At 41.6% G+C, this 16,814-nt stretch overlaps 1 protein-coding gene across 1 annotated transcript in view; it reads left to right on the forward strand.

Annotated features, from left to right (window-relative positions):
* GPC3 (glypican 3) overlaps positions 1 to 16,814 on the forward strand; it is a 584,655-nt gene that overhangs the window by 18,073 nt on the left and 549,768 nt on the right. The gene's annotated exons all lie outside the window — the stretch shown is intronic.

Genomic DNA, 16,814 nt, shown 5'->3' on the forward strand with positions numbered 1-16,814 from the left:
AGGTACTGGAGACTAAAAGAAATATCAGTATAATGATTCAGCACTCATACGCATTTGTTAAACCCTACCTTCTCTGTATAACTCCACCATCACCTTTGATCTTTCTCCCACTCTTTAGGGGTATTTGGGCTGTTGGAAGGGGCTGTCATTATAATGGGATAGGGAGATGGAACTGGTCGATGGTCTAGAAAGACTGGCCCCTTTGCATTTCAGAACTTAGCTGGTCCAGGGACCCATCTAGAGGTTGTAGGTTTTTGGAGAGTTACCCTAGTGCATGGAACTTTTGTAGAGTTTAATATAATGCTCTAGGTGTTCTTTAGGATTGGCAGGAATGGTTTTGGTTGGGCTTTGGTAAGTTATGATAGGTAACAATGTCTAAGTGAAGCATGTGTAAGAGTGACCTCCAGTGTAGCCTCTCAACTCTAGTTAAACCCTCTCAGCCACTGATACCTTATTTGTTCTACCTCTTTTCCCTCTTTTTGTCAGGATGGCATTGTTGATCCCATGGTACCAGGGCCGGACTCATCCCTGACAGTCATCACCCATACCGTCAGGGAGACTTTCACCCTGGATGCCCTGTCCCATGTAGGGGGGTGAACAATGATTTCACTTGCAAAGTTGGACTTAGAGAGAGAGAGAGGCCACATCTAAGCAACAAGAGTTCCTCCAAAGTTGACTCTTAGGCATACTTATAAGTAGGCTAAGCTTCTCTGCCATACATGTAAGCTCCACAAGATCAAGCCTCAAGATCAAGGGCATGGCTTATTGATTTGGTTATCTGCAATAGGAATTACTCTTGAGACCAGCTCTGAGAACCAATAGGCATCAGATGCTGGGGACTCAAAGTCAAATATTTTATTCTCCCTGCTCTTTCTGGGGGTGTTGCATACAAGTAGATAGAAGAGGGCCATGCATGGAGGGGTCTTCATGTCTGCCTAGGGGAAGGAGGAGGGCCTTGGAAAAGCAATTGTTTGAACCTGTGGGAACGCTGCAGTTCTAAGGCAGCCCAGCAGCCCACAGTCACTGGCATTTGCTTTTCCTGTCCAGTGGAGGTCATCCTCTCTGTATGAGTTGAACTGCCTCAGAGATGCCATCAGCCTGTTTCCATCACTGCCCCAGCTGTGGTAGCAGCATTTACCTTGAACCCAGCACTCCTTTGAAAGGCATGATCAGCATGGTTTGGGAGAATTGTCGCGTGGTACCTTATGTCACCATTTCTCCTTTGTTTCATTCTCCTTAAAACAAAAAAAGGAGAATGTGAATGAGGGAGGTCAAGATGTCAGTGTTGATGTTCTGGGCTGCACTGCAGAGCTGGGGGTCTGAGGTCCAGCTGGGTTGTGGGCTTCAGCACCTGCACCAGACTCAGGTGCTTCCTGATCACCCTGGTTTTGTGGAGTTCTGTGCTTAAATACCAGTTTGTGGGGCGCCTTTCAGCCCCAGCAGCATTCCAGAGTTCCCAAAGCATGAACAGTAGCCCACCCCTGGTGGCTGGCAGCCTCCCTGAGACCCTCCCACCCAATCTGACCTGTTCAGTGTGGCGCTCTCGGATGCACAGCTCCCTGTTTACAGATACATCACTGTCAGATGACAGTGGAGGGGGACATCTGGACCTTGCAGAGGGATGTGGAGGATTTTCTGAGCCCACTGTTGGGGAAGACAGCTATTACCCTGTTCAACTAAGTGACAGGTACCCTGTTAGTCAATGACTATGTTGACCAGCTGCTGAAAGCCTGGTTCCTGGAGAAGTGCTTCTGAGGCCCTGCTGAACAGCATGCCCCACAGATTGGAGATCTTGGGGGAGGAGGTGAGTGTTGGAGCCAAGGGATAAGGGCTACCAAGAGATCCAGGCTAAGGGCTCGGACAGGGCAGGGTGAGAGAGAGAGGGCCTTGGAGTCAGGACTTGCCTGGATAAAGGGAGAAATGGGATTCTGCTCAGGTGTCAGCACTGGGGGAGGGATATCAATATTGGAGACCAACCAGAACCAATTGAACTAGTGGGGGCATTAGCCGCTGCTCCCCTGTTTTTACTTTCTCTTCATTGGGGGTCCTTGGATTCAGCTATTTAAATTCTGAGGGTGGCAGGTGCCCCTGTGGTGGAAGCAATAGGCCAACCCAGTTTAGGGAAGGGCAGTATGGGGCAGACCCATTGGACATATCTCTTCCTTGGTCCTCTGACCCTCCTGGGCTCTCTGCTGTCCACATTCCCGAGCTCCTGCTAAGGGCTAGGTCACAGTTGGCTCTGTTGGAAGCTACAGCAGATGACTCAGACTGGGGCCCCTCAGGTCTTACCAGGGGTTGACTATGGGGGCACCAAGTGCCTCTCTCAATCCCTGGGCTCTTTCTAACTGATAGAGAGGTAGAAGGCCTAGTTGGTGGTCCCTATTCCTTTCCAGACCAGAATTGAGCTTGACAGGCTTTCCGAGATCCTGAAAATAGAAGCTCCAGGAAATCACATGATTTGCTTTGGTGGGCCTGGCTGTAAGGGAGAGCTTGGGAGCTGTGAGGAGCTCAACACTGAGCCACTCTCCTTGGCCTGATGACCTGGTTTTGAAGCTGGACAGGGAATTTGCAGGCAGCATGATGCTGTCTTTTGCCCCTGCCATCCCAATCCATCCCATCCCATGCCAAGTAGCCTTCACACTTGTTCTTCCTTGGAGTCTCAGGGGCCAAATACCTAAGTCCTCTCCTCTATCTCACCCCATCTGACCTCATCATCAGTCTGGCTAAGACAAAATTTAGATCCTGACTCCACTATGTCTATGATCTAAGACAAGGAACTTGACATCTCTTAGAAGCTCAGTGTCTCCGTATGTAAAATGGGGCCTGTCTTTCTGAGAGTTCAGTAACTCAGCACTGTCCAAGGACAGTGCCTCAGCTAAGCCTCAGCTAAGAAAAGGAGCCTAACCTATGACACCAGCCCCGTCAATTGTTAATGCAAGGTTTTATTTGGCCATATATATATATACTATTTAAGCTACTAAAATTTGTACACTATTTATGAATTAAATAATCTTCTGGGGAAAAACACTGAATGAACCAAATTTCTGTGGTCTCGAGAGAGTGGGTGGCTTTCTGAAGGCAGGTCATGTATCCTAGCAGCCCGCAGGGAGACCCTGGATCCAAGTTGGCTCATTCAGCTTGCTCTGGAGTGTGCCTGCACTGCCTCTCGAAGCCTGCACCCACGGTTTCATAGGAGAATGAAGTTACAAGTAGTAATTTTTGAGGATTTCAGTGAAATCATGGTAATGGAAAGAAAATACCAAAATCACCCGCTCTGGAACTTTATTTTTGTTTTTTTATAGCTCCTGAACAAAGCAAGAAGGAAAAAAATCACTACCAAGCATCATTGTAAAGGCTTTCATCTGTTGCATTAATAACTTAGATTTTCTTCAATTTTGGGGAACATTTGGTTCAGGGCAAAGTGCACTCACCTACATGTGTATGCTTTGTGTGTTTGAAATGATATCCATTTGCTTCCAATCTCGGCTTACCAAAAACTACTTATGTCCCCATGTTTCTTGTAGTGCTTGCTTGCCAACTACCCTCCTGTGCACTTTCTCCTCCATTAAATCTCTTCTATAGAAAGCGGTTGCCACCAAGTCTAGACTTCTGTAACATGCAGGAGGAGGACCAATTAGTGGGGATTTTGCTTCATATTACATGAGGATGGGAAGAGGAGGAGGAGGAGGGAAACCTGCCCTTCTCAGTCCTTCAGATACTCAATTGCTAACACAACGGTGTGTTGAAGATGTATAAAGTTACTGGAGCATTTACACAGCTATTCCCCAAGATGGCATAAATGCCACAGCACTAGAGCATGTCAGTGTAGACACTCAGATCAGCTGAAGGATAGGAGAAAGAAAAAGATCAATGTCGGTGCTTCTCACTCAGCGATCAAGAGTGGGTGTTTGATTTCCTCTTGGTTACGTTTTGCTCAGGTGTAGTGTGTATGTTACCTAACAAGGCAACAGAACCCCTTTCCCACAGGTTCCTATCGTAGGGAAAGTAAAAAGATATAATAGAGGGCACGGATTATTTACAGCGGCTGGGAATGTAATTACAAAGTGCAGTGGCTTGAAACTGAAATTTAGGTTCGCCATTAGAGCTGAGAGAAGACTCTTAACAGGAAGGGCAATTGGGCATCGGAAAGATTTGCCTGGAAGCTGGTTAAACAGCATCTCCAGAAGTGCTGAAGGGCGTGCAGGATGTGAGGGGAAACTCCTACCGATTGCAGGATTGGGCTGGAGGTCCAGGCTGATAGGCATCTTCCATTATTGGCCAACTCTCCTAGTGATGATTTAATTGCTAATAGCCTGAAATAAATTTTTTTATTATCTTGTATCCAAAATATGTCTAATTTGTTAAGCATAAGAAATGCATTTGAGCAGTGACAATGAGGCATTTGGATTGGTCTGAACACCCTTCCAGAGGCTTTCTGGAACATGGGCCTACAACTAAGGCAGTAAGTAGTAGTTTACACTTCTTGTGGCTTCTCCCTTCTTTATATAATGCTGGAAAGGTCACATTTGGGCTCTGTCAGTATTACTCTCTCAGGGATGATCTTCTCCTCCTTTTTTGACATTTCCCCTAATTCCTTTCCAGGAGTTCTGGGTTTCCTCCTCACCCCCCTTCTTTCCTGTGCTGGAGAAAGACCCCAAGTAAACTGTTTAGCCTTGAGGTATGAGGGAATTACTCAAGGAGTGTTGCACTTTAAGACGATACCTGATGAAATTGCGTAGCCAAAATAGTTAACTCACCCATGTGGAAACATTTAGGCATCACTAGGGAGATACTTTTAGGTGGGGTGGAGAGGGAGGGAGGGTACATTAATTTCCTAGGGCTGCCAAAACAAATTACTACAAACTTGGAGACCAGAAGTCCCAAATCAAGGTGCCAGCAGGGCCATGGCACCTCTCCAAAAGCTCTAGGAGAAAATCCTTCTTTGCTTCTTCCATCTTCTGGTGGCTCTAGGCATTCCCTGGCTTGTGGCCACATCACTCCAATATCTGCCTCCATCTTCACCTGACCTGTTTTTGTCCCTGTGTGTCTCTTTTATAAGGACGTTCATGGTTGGATTTTGGGGCCACCTGGCTAAACCAGAATGATCTCATCTCAAGGTCCTTAATTACATTTTCAAAGACTCTTTTTCCAAATAAGGTCACATTCACAGGTTCTGGGAATTAGGACATGGACATATCTTTTGAGGGGCCATCATTCAACCCACTACAGAGGGAGAGTTTTCTGGGGCCTCTTGAATCATACCAATTTACTAGCTTTCTACTCTCATGGGAACTTGTTCATACAGTGGTAAAGGGAAGGACTCTGGAAACAGGCAAGGCAGGGTGTGAATTCCACCTTGGCCACTTAACAGCCATGTGATCACAAAGTCAGTTGTAAAATCAACTTCAACTCAGTTGGAAAATGTTAGTTGTTTCCTGAGAGTGATGTGAGTGGCAACTGCTGTTAGTCCATTTTTCAAATGGTTAAAGTAAAAATGTAGAGGTGAGGGCGGGCAACGGTGGCTCAATGGCAGAGTTTTTGCCTGCCATTCCAGAGACCTGGGTTTGATTCCCAGTGCCTGCCCATGTCAAAAAACAAAAACAAAAATAAAACCATGGAGGTGAAATGACTTACTTAAGTTGCTGTGGACCAGAAGGAGAGTTCTGAAACAGAATTCTACTGTATTCCTCAGCATAGACTTTATGTATTAACTCATGACTCTTGTTAGATTTTTTTCCTTAAAAAATATAATATTTTTTCTAAACATCTTAGCCATGGGAAGGCAATTGTTTTTTACCCACCCCAACAACCTTTTCACCAGATCGATAGGATCCAGATGATGGTGTGCTTTCAATCTACTGAAGCTTTCCCTCAAGTGTCTGTGGTTTACCAAAAACAGCCACAGGGAGTTTTGGAAGCCAGAACCAACTCTGAAGCAAAAGACTGCTTTTTTTGGGTTCAGGTATACCGAGTTGTTAGGTACAACTTGCGTGCAAAATGGTAAATATGTATTTGTCACAGAAGAGACATTCTCTGAAGAAAAAACATCACACTTGCTTATGACAAAAGAACCAGTTCTAACATTTTTGGCTCTGGGGCATCTCTCCTCTGATGCATGATCAGAGTGTATCTGTAACAAGCTTGTTGTATAAAGAGATTTGTGAGTTAGAGTATATTCATCATGGAAACACAGAGAGAAAGGAACCATGGATGTTAGCATATCTGGCCTCGTACCTATTGTAGAAACCTCTTCATGAAATCTCTGATACTTCTGCTCAAATTCTGCCTGAATGCTTCAAGAGACAGGGGCTTGCTATGTTAGAAAGCAGGCTCTCATTGTTAAACAGTTGTTCATTCATTCAACAAGCATTTCTTGAATTTGTTCTATATGCCAGGCACTATGCCATGTCAGGGAATACAGAGATGACCAAGATATATTTCCTGCCCACAGAAACTTACCAACTTAAAAGTAGGGATAAGAAAATATACCAATAACTAAAAATTAGGTTACAAAACGCAATGTTAGAGAGGTACAAAGTGTGCTGAAAATTTCTGAGAGATGACAGCTCATGTTTTTTTTCCCTTGGGTGGGGTGGGGGGTGTAGGGGAGAATCACTGCAATGGGAAGCCAAGGGAGAAAAACATTATGAAAGAGACATTTCAGAGAGACTTTATGGATGAGAAGGTTTTAGTAGCTGAAGCAAGAGAAAAGCACTCCAGGAATAGAAAGAGCATGAGCAAAACAGGGAAGCAGGAAATGTTAAATAAGGGTTTACTTTAATCCTCATAACCATTTTGAAAGTAGGTGTTATTGTCCCCAATTTATAGGTAAGAAAGCTGAGGTTCAGAGATTGTGTAACTTCTTATGTAGCTGAGTTGGGCTTCTCAGCCTGCTTTGCCTGATTCCAGAGTCCTTACCTTTGTTCCTGAATATCATCCACTCAGGAAGCTTTCTGCCATCAGTTGTCCTCTGGAGATAAATGGGCATATATGAGGGGATGCGGTTATTACATGGGGTTCAGCGCTGTAAAAGCTCAGAGGTATTGGTCTTTGCCTTGACCCCATATCCATCTTCATGTATATCCAGGTGCTATGGACAAAGTACCTTAGAGCAGCTAGAAACAAAAGCCTAGAGGGGAGGAAATTTGGGTTCCCCCAATGCCCAGGACACAATGAGCTCGGTTACTATCACTTGACCTACAGTGCCAATCCTCTTGAGGAAACAGGCCCTGAATGGGGAAGTTACTTGGATAAGTCACATTGCTAATAGCAGATCAGAAATGGGCACTTTTGTCTTAGTAGGAAAGGACTCTTTTCCTCCTGTGATTTCATACAGCACTTAGATCAGGCCTAGGGTGGAGACAGTCTCAGTTATGCCTCAGGTCTGCATAGTTGAAGATCAGATCTGAAAAACAGAAGCTATACGTCTCCTGAAAGACAGGATCTCAGCTACTTTTCTGAGTAGAATAACAATTAGCTAAGGAGTGACTCAGAGACAGGAAATTACCTTAGTTGAGTCCCTCTGGCAGAATTCTAAACGAAAAGATTCTGCATCCCAACTCCAGCATAGCTGGGATTGTTCTGCAACCCAATTGTGTTTTTATTAGTCCCCCCCATCTAAATAGTTAATGGTTGATGTGTGTGTCTGTGTGTGTATGAGAGAGATAGAGAAGAAAAAAAGGAAGGTGGGGGAGAGAGAAGATAAAGGTCTTCATCATTTTGGTTTGAAACATTCTTCCGTCATTTTCCCTGGAGTACTTCCATTCTTCTCCAGATCAGTTAATCTGATCTAGTTCCTTTAAAATTAAACTTTCTTGAATTTCCAGCATTGACCTCCATGTCAAAGAGGACAACACCAAGCTCAAACCTCAGAGGGCCTCTCTGAAATACTAAGATGAGCCAGGCAAGGGTCTTGCTGCAAGGAACTTAAATCGGTGGAGATAGGGCCTGCAAATATAAATGCAATGCAAGTTAGAGAGGGTGAGAAGTGGCTTTATAAAGGATGGTGACTGCTCTGAGAATTCAAAAGCGAGAAAAATTTTAGGGTCCATCTCTTCCTGCTCCCAAGAACTTCGCCCTGTGAGAATCCAGCTGCAAGATAACTAGGGCTCATCTTGGAGATAGGATGACCTATCTCCACCTGCTCTGGCTCCACTGCTCTCCCCGAGCTTGCTTTTCTGTCTAGTCTTAGCAGTCTCCTTGGCATGAACAGGTGTGAACATGCTACCAACTTTTGCATCCAATTTGCTTGGAGGATTTTAAGGAAGGAGAATGGCATGAACATATGTAGAAATATCTCTCTGGGGCTTGACTGGAGGAAAGCGTAGAGGCAGGGAGGCCAGTTTGGAGGCTGGTGCAGATGTCCAAGTAAAAGGAGGTGAGATGAAGAGGCAGAAATAGAAAAAACGGGGGAGTGACATGAGGCATTTCAAAAGAAAAATGGCCAGGATTTGATGACATCTGCTAAAGGGGGTGATCTCGAGTGAGGTGTCCAGAATGACCGAAAGGTTTCTATTTCATTTGGAAATCTATTTCCTGGATCAGTTTGTGAACTCTGGAACAGGGACCGTGTCTAGTTCATTATTGCATTTCTTGGATTGGGCAAAGGCCCTGGCACAAAGTTGGCAGCCAGTAAGTGTTGGATGAATGAATTGTTCACTCCTTTGGCAGGCTGAAGGTAACCAATGAATTTGTATTTCCAGGGCACATGTTGACAGCTCTTTGGGAATGTGGTTCAGAAGGAACCACTTTGTGGGACAGTGTTTTAGTGGTCTTTGAATTCAATCGTTGCTGGGCATGAAATGATACGCCTTAATTGACAGTTGGCAGTAGAGATAAAGGTAATTCATTCTTTAATGCTTAGGCTTAGAGAATGGCTTATTTCCAGAGTTGCTTTAAACTCCCAGTACTCCAGTGTGGGAGCGACATTTTGGCTTGCCTTTTACAGAGTTAGAGTCTATGGTGGCCCCAGGCACAGTCTTTGGTTTAAAGTCTGGGATCCTGATAACCAAACGCTTCCTCTGCAAGGTCATGTTCTTTCAGGCTAAATGACATAAAGGTGTAACCTTCAGCTGGGATCCCTGAGAGGACGATTTCTTCTACGAGCAGTCATCGCTTTCCCCACTGGTTTCAGATGCAGCCATTTCTTTCATCTGTATTCCTATCTTGATTAGTGAGAAATTAATGAGCATGTAAGATTTGATTTAGATAATGATTAATTAGGAGAAAAAGCACTGTTCTAATAGCAAGTCACCATTATATGCTAAAGAAATTAGTTAATATTTTTGGATGGCAAATTGACATGTCCTCCATTAAAAAAAAACTTTTAAAAATATCTGATGTCTTTTGGTTCATTAGTAGAGCAACCTGCACTTAATTCTTTAGCTAATTTTAATAGGTGTCTAGTATTTTCCTTGCAAGTTGTGAAGCAACCAGTTTTGTATGTCATTAGTTCCTTTGCCTAATATTACTTTAATGATAATATTACATTATTATTTTTAGACAGTATACCTTTGTTAGCAAAAAAATATATAGTCTGCTGTTCATAAAGCAGACCTTGGCAATGAGATGTGTCTGATCATCATATATATGTATATATATGCGTATGGAAAATATTTCAATTTTCAATGTTACTGAGCCTTGACAATCCATTCTCTTCTGTTGAATATGTTTTATCTGCTCTTAGAAAAGTGTAAGGATCAAGGTCTGCATTAATATTTCTTTTGTTCTTTAATGCGTTTTCTAATGTGATTTTTGACAACTTATAGTCATTAGCTATAAATTGCAGGCTAGTAAAATAACCAACATATAGAATATAATAAAGGTAATTAGTGAATTGGAGAAATGGAAGTGACCTGGAGGGGTTATTTAGTCCATTTCCCAGCTTCAGGCCATAAGACTAATCTTTCTAAACAGCACTCTTCATCATATTATGTCTCTTGTTCAAGAATGTCCAGGAGCCTTTTATTGCCTGTGGGGTCAAGCCCACAGACCTCTGCTTGCCTTCAAGGCCCTTCAAATTCAGGCCCATCTTACCTGATAAGCCAGCTAACCCCCCAGGTCCCAGCCTCATACCAGGCAGGTTAGCCTTGCCCTGCTTCCCACCTGGTAAGTGCCGCGCGGGGGCAGGCCGTGGGCACTGGCTGGCAGCCGGGCCTCTTTCTGACAGTCCGTGCACACCCGTGAGTCCCTTTGGGGCACAGTGCTAAATGCATTTCACTCATTGGCCTGGCAAAATCCTTCTCTTCCTTCCCGGTCCAGCTCAAGCCCCACCTCCTCCTGGAGGTCCTCCTTGATCCCTAGAATCTGCTCAACATTTTGTTATCTACAGCAATTATTGTCTATACTGCATATTTTAAAGCTCAACATTATTGAGATATAGCTTACAAACAATAAAATAAACCTGTTTTAAGTGACTAGTTCAACGAGTTTTGTCAAATGTAACCACTACCCCAATTAAAATACAGATTATTTCCATCACCTCAGGAAATTTACTGCATATTTTGTCACATGATCATATACCAACATTTGCGGTTTTTCTATTTTTTCTGTGAAATTTGGTCTATCAGCATGGACTCATTTTCTATTTGTTTATCTTATTTTAATTAGCATTTATTGAATATTTGCTTTGTACCAAGAAGGCTAAGAACTTTACATGCATTATCCAACTTAATCCTTGCAATAACTCTATATAGTAAGTATTATTGATATTCATATTTCATAGATAAGGACAAAAATGCATGTAAGACTAAGTAACCTAACCCCTGCTCCTACAGCTAGCAAGTTCTGGTGCTAAGACTAAACTGCACACACCTTGAGGAGAGAGGCCATAGCTTCAAGTGCTTTTGCAATTTCCTAACCACCGGTGCCTAGGATGAGGCTGACCTCCAGGCCATTCATACTTATTGACTTAGAATAATCAAGTAAAACGGATACATTTAAACAAGCCCATAAACATGATTCACTCTCTTCTTCCTTGTTAGGGACAGCAGGGCTCAGGCCTGGAATGGGGTCTCTAAATGAATATAGTGGCCCCACCGCCTTACAACAAAGAGGAACTGAAGTTCGATTCCTGAGGGAGGTGGCTACGGAAACCAAGAGTAGTCTAAGATGTCAGGCCTTTGAATGAAGCCAACAAAGAACAAGAACTGGGCCCAAAGAGAAGAGTCTATGAGAGAGGTGAAGAAGGCAAAGCCACTGGTAGCCAAGCTGGAAGAGATCCCCTAACACAAGAGTGTGCGTCAGGAGGGAGCCTTCTGTGGACCACCTGTCATTGAGCCTTTGGGAGGGAGCCTGGCTTCGATACACATAGGAATAATTCCCCAGAGGAAAAGCAGCCCATAGCTTAAATATTCCCTCTCAGTTGTGGAATCCAGAATTGGATGCCATTTGCCAGCAAGACATGTTCTCATAATAATTAAAAATCATTCCACAGTTCCTTTGAGTGAGACATCTATTTGCGTATCTTCAAGATGTTTGTAAACTGATTTTTGTGATCTTTTCTGATATTTTTCCAAGATAAATGTTAAGCATACAGATGTAAAAATTTCGGGGTCTGCTGTCTCTACCCCTTCTTTTTAGATACAGACACAAAGTTCTTTGCTAGTGTTCTCAGTCTACAGCCCTCTTTAATTCAACACTATGTGCATAGGCTGAATGGGGTGGACAGACAATGGGGTACCCCAAAGGAGATTGGAGTGATTCTCTGCTCTTCAGGAATTTACAGGAGATTAGAGTATGAAGGTACTTTTTAATCCTTCAGAATAAATGGGAACTAGCAGCCCTGTAACAACTTCAGTTAATTTTTTTTAAAGTATCTGGGAAAGCAAGTTATTAAGCCCTAAAGAGCTAAACCTTTCTGGGTCATTTGAACAGTCAATTGCTAAGTCTTCTCCTTATCTCTATCCCAGGCTATATTCCTCATCTCTATACCTATTTCCCAACTGAATTCTGTTTTTACCAATAAAATAAAATGTGAGCACCTCTTTGATGAGTGTGGTTCATGACTACTTTTCCTTTCCCATCTAATAAAGAGGCGATTGTCCTTTAACCTTCTTTTGTTCCTCATATATTTAAACAATGTTTTTCTATTTACTGTTATGTCTTTTGTTAATTGAGTCTTATTTCTTGAATTGACCTTTCTCATACAAATATGTAACGCCATTTCTTGGTGTGTTTCTTGGTCATTTCCCTTGGTTTAACTTTTTATTCATCTTGTTTGGAATTCTGTTTCCAGGACAGTTCTTTGTTTAGTTTATAAGGATTCCCTTAAAATTCTTTCTCTGTTTCTTTCTTTTTGTTTGTGTGTGCATATGTTCATGCACTGAAATGGCCATATTCTATTATTGTCATTTCATGAAGGCATATCTAGTTCTCCTGGCCCCGTTTGTTCCTTATGTCCCTTATGCTGCCTTCTGATGGGTTTTGTTGTTAAAACTGCCATGTGAGTTATATGAAATTTACTTGAGACAAAGTGTTTTTCCCTTTGCCATATAATTCTCTCCTTCCTGGCTTAGAGACCCTGAATTCTTATCAGTTTATGGATGTTTTATTTCTTCAGATCTGTAGCTAAATTTTAGCCCCCAGATCAATTGTACCTGTTTATTGATTAACCAGGCAGAGATACCTGGGAGGGAGAGTAAATATTACTAGGTATGTATTTCTTATATTTGGATATAACGTATACCTTTTTTTAAAAAGTAGAACAGGTGACATGTTTTCCCACAGGTTCTCATTAGAGCTTTTATTCCTTTAAAGATTTTTGGCTAAACTCATTTTTGATGTGGTGGGGGTTCACACCATGATGAAACATGACCGACTCAGGGAAGGGACACACTATAAACTCTAAGTTATTTTATGAATTATTATGTCAAAAGCAGGCCAAACTGGTGTCATGGTAATTCAAAGAGTCATTCCTAGGCTTCTGTGGGTACATTGATTGGCAACTTGTTACCATCTTAGATGAAGTACTTCATAAAATAACTTACCTCTATTATTATTTTATAATTCCACTAGCTACAGCTGGTGGGAGTAGGAACAGAACTAGTAGCTTCCCTGCCAAGTAAATCCCACTATTCCTAAAAACTGGAAGTCATCATCAAAGCAAATTTTGGCAATACGAAGGATTTTATCTATAACATTTAATTTTATGACCTTGATCAAATAAAGATATTTTAAACGACACTACTTAGGCATCTGCTTACCAAGAAAGTAAATAAACCCTTGCTAAATGGACAGGAACTTGGTATATGAAAAGTATCCGCTATATAGGATTTCTCACATCTGTGCATGTGTCCCAACCAACCTGTTTTAAATCTAGATTAGCCCTCTTTCCCAAGGGGAATCAGTCCCGTTTTGCTCCAGTAAATGGCATCAGTTTCTAGTACTAGAATGGCATTACATTTCGTTAACCGTATGTAAAAAGAACACAGTAAGCTAGAACTGGGTCAGTTTCTCTGTTTTATTTTTTTTTCCTTTTCTGAAGTTAATCATAAAACCTTTAAGCTTAGACCATATTTAAAATCAGTTTAAGGCTTGTATATTAGATTGACATTTATAGGAGATAAATCTGAACTGTCTCTAGACCCCAAATTGTATTTCGACACATTTAAATATCACCTTTTCATCCAGAACCATAAATTGCATTGCTAGATAAGATTTGGTGATCTGTGTTACTTGTGCTATCCTGTAGTACTTTTGTCAGCAGCTCCCTTGAGGAGGGGAAGTAGAGAGCTTAGAGTCAATATTTTGCACTCCAACAGTGATGTCATGTGAGGCAAAGCTTGATGATTTCATTCTTAAATTAAGAAAACTTGGACACATATATTAAGGCAAGGCCATGAGTCTAAGGACTTATGATGTAATAAAAATAAATTTGCTGGTAACATAGGGTTAACTAGTCTCTCTTTCTTCTAAACTCCAATTGTTGAAAAGCTATCTAAAATGTTTGACTATGTTTTATATCCTTACTTCAGTGCCTACCATTTACCTTACTTTGCTGAGAACTTTATGGGGCTTTGGGAAAATCATGTTTATATGTTATATACACTTTAAATTAAAAAAAAAATTTATTGTGAAAAATAGCATATATGCAAAAAAGCAATAAATTTCAAAGTGCACTGCAGCAATTAGTTATAGAACAGATTTCAGAGTTTGGTATGGGTTACAATTCTACAATCTTAGTTTTTCCTTCTAGCTGTTCTGAGACACTAGAGACTAAAATAAATATCAATATAATGATTCAAAAGTCATACTTATTTGTTAAGTCTTATCTTCTCTGTTAATAACTCCACCTTCTCCTTTGATCTTTCTCCCAATCTTTAGGGGTATTTGGACTATGTCCATGCTAACTTTTTCATGTTGGAAAGGGCTGTCGATAATGTGGAATGGGGGATGGAGCTAGCTGATGTTCTGGAAAGGCTGGCCCCTCTGGGTTTCAGGACTTATCTGGCCTGGGAACCATCTGGAGGTTGTAGGTTTCTGGAAAATAATCCTAGTGTGTGGAACCTTTGTTGAATCTCAAATGAAGCCCTAGGTATTCTTTAGGGTTGGCAGGAATGGTTTTGATTGGAGTTTGGCAAAGCAAGAAAAATAGCAATGTCTAGCTGAAGCTTGCATAAGAGTGACATCCACAGTAGCTTCTCAACTCAATTTGAACTCTCTCAGTCACTGATACCATATTTTGTTACACTTCTTTTCCCCCTTTTGATCAGGAAGCTATTGTCAATCCCATGGTTCCAGGACCAGGCTCATTTCTGGGAGTCATATCCCATGATGCCAGGAAGATTTTCACCCCTGGATGTCATGTCCCAAGTAGGAGGGGAGGGTAATCTCATATACACTTTTTGTCACCTCACTGAACTCCGTTACTTCATGGCACTCATTTAATATGTACCAGGTGCTTATCTGTGTTAATTCCTTTAGTCAATGCGCCTGTTGGGCAGGGAACAAGACTCTCTTGTTCAAAGTTTACCTCTAGCATATGTAGCACAGGGCCTGGCACACAGAAGATAGGTTAGATGGGATCTTCTGAGAAGCAGATACCAATGTGAATTGGATATGCAAGAGATTTATTGGGGAAATGCTTGTGAGGGCAAAATGACGAGTTGCTGAAGGAGTCTGGGAGAGCCATCAGACCATGGTGCAGGGAAGGAAAGAAGTTTGAGTAGGAAGGAACTTAGACAGCAGTGAAGTTTTTAAAAAGTTTTGGCAAAGCCAACGGGAGCCCTCAAGCCAAAATCCTGTGTTCCACAGGAATCGGCCTGCCTTACTTAGTAGCTTTGCGGTTCTCAGTCATTGTCTGGGAGCAATCCCTGGGAATTATCTTGGCACAAGATGATGGTGAATTCAGAGCACAGCAGGTAGAGCCATTAGTCAGTTATGCTCCTCACAGTAGAAGATCTGAGATGCACATTTTCATGGGCACCCAAAAGTTGTTTAACAAACTTTTCTGAAGGGAAAGTTTGAGTAAAATGGGAGTTGCAAAGAAGAGGACATTGTGCTTAGTGTTCACTGACCGCAAATATTTGCTAGGATCAGTGGAGGGTATAAAATCGTGCTGTTCTTCTCCCTTAGTTTCCTCAGCTCTCTGTCAAATGTTACATTATGAAAGAAGCTGTTTCTGACTTCCATATAAACTAGAACTGTGTCCCCAACCAAAACATTCCCTATCTTTCCTATTTTGTTTTTCTAAACAATATATTTTCATTTTTAACACCTTTATTGAGGGATAATTGACAAAAATACACTGTACATATTTTAATGTATGCAGTTTGATAATTTTAACATATTTATAAACTCATGAAACCACTTCCACAATGAAGATAACAAATATATCTAACACATCCCAAAGTTTCCTCACTCCCCTTTGTATTCCTTCCCTCTCATCCCTTCCCCTCCCCTCCAACCCCATCCTAGCAACCACTGAATGGCTTTCTGTTGCTATAGACCAGTTCCATTTTCTAGGCTTTTGTATAAATGGAACCATAAATTATATTCTATTTTTGAGTTGGTTTCTTTTACTTAGCATAATGTCTTTGAGGTTCATCCCTGTGATAGCATGCATTGATTCATTTCCTTTTTAATGCTGAATAATATTCCATTGCATGGACATAGCAAAGTTTGTTTTCCCTTCCTTATTTTGTTTTATTTGTCCATAGTACTTATCGCCATTTGACATTTTAGGTGTATATTCCTGTTTCATGAGGGCAGGGACTTTACTTTTTTACTCTTATATTCAATGCTTGGCATATAGTATATGCCCCATAAATATTTTTTAATGGAACTTATCTATTCCCATGGCTATAATTTTCATTCATATGCTATTGACCTCCATAGATGCAGAGGTGTGTTGAGTAAATAGTGAATAGTTAAGAATGGCAAGGGTATCTATCATTGGGAAACTGAGTGGACAATGATCATTAACTGAGAAACAGAATATAGGAAGTGAAACTTTTTGTGTATATATGTGGGAGATATTGGATTCAGTTTTGGATATGCTGAATTTGAAATTTCCATACAGTGGTTGAAAATGTGGGATTCTATAGCTCAGGAGGGAGGTGAGGGCTGAATTAGGGAGCTCATCTACCACGTGGGTTTAGATAAGAACATAGAATGAGGGAGAGGACCCAGGACATGTAAGCAATAGGTAGTGTAGGCAAGTATAGAGTGGTTACAGTAAAACAAGGAAGAAAGAGAATATTTTAAGAAGGAAGGACTGGTCAACCATGTGAGATGCTACAAAGGGTCTCATTAGATGAGGATTGAGTAAAGGGTTCTGATTCCCTAATTTTGGAATAGATGAGATTATTCATTTG

Source organism: Tamandua tetradactyla, chromosome X (assembly GCF_023851605.1).
Source record: "Tamandua tetradactyla isolate mTamTet1 chromosome X, mTamTet1.pri, whole genome shotgun sequence".
In the NCBI taxonomy this organism is placed as follows: domain Eukaryota; kingdom Metazoa; phylum Chordata; class Mammalia; order Pilosa; family Myrmecophagidae; genus Tamandua; species Tamandua tetradactyla.